The sequence below is a fragment of the Geospiza fortis genome, unplaced genomic scaffold, assembly GCF_000277835.1.
Source record: "Geospiza fortis unplaced genomic scaffold, GeoFor_1.0 scaffold427, whole genome shotgun sequence".
Classification (NCBI taxonomy): domain Eukaryota; kingdom Metazoa; phylum Chordata; class Aves; order Passeriformes; family Thraupidae; genus Geospiza; species Geospiza fortis.
In genome coordinates this window covers 54043-54926 of record NW_005054853.1, presented here as the reverse complement: position 1 = coordinate 54926, position 884 = coordinate 54043, and positions in this window count along the sequence as shown.

Here is an 884-nt window from a genome sequence, read left to right as displayed (position 1 = left end):
AGCAGGAATTTTGGGAAGCTTTCCCCACAGTCTGGGAAGAGTTTTGGGGATTTTTTTGGGGGATTATTTTGGGATTTTTTGGGGATTATTTTGGGATTTTTTGGGATTTTTTGGGATTTTGTGATTCTGAGCCCATCCCGGGATTTCCCTGCAGATTTTTTAAGGATTTCCCTCCAGGATCCCGGCTCAAATCCCACTTTCCCAATCCCCAAATCCCGTTTTTTAACACCTCTGACAACCCCACAAAATTCCCGGAGCAGATTTTGGGATGGGAAAAACCAAAAAAAAAACCCCAAATCCAGAAAGAGGAATTTCCCTCCTGGATGGAAAAATCCCCAAAATCCCCAAATTCCCCGGAGCGGCCCCCGGGGCTGGAGCTGATTTTTGCTCCATCACAGATTTTTTTATGGCAAGAATTCCTTTTCCCCCAAAGTCCCGCTTGGACAAATCCCGTTTTTTATACAAAGCCTGGAATTTCGAGCTTTTTGTGCCGAAACGCCGGAGCGCGGAGCAGGGAGGGAATTCCCCGCCCTCCCTTCCCCACTTTTTTTTAAGGAAAAGCCGAATTTTCCTGCCCCCGATCCCCCTTGGAACGGCCTGAGCCCAGCACAGGGAATTCGGGGACAATTCCATGGATTTCCCCTTTTCCTTGCAATGTTTGTCTATATTAGACAAAGTCCCTCCCAGTCCCCTTTGATTCCCATTTTTTATCGGATCAGGAGGGGAAATTTCCCCAATTTTTGTCCCCAATTTTTCCCCATTTTTTCCCCAATTTTTCCCCATTTTTTCTCCATTTTTTCCCCAATTTTTCCCCAATTTTCCCCATTTTTTCCCCAATTTCCCCCCATTTTTTCCCCAATTTTTCCCCAATTTTTCCCCATTTT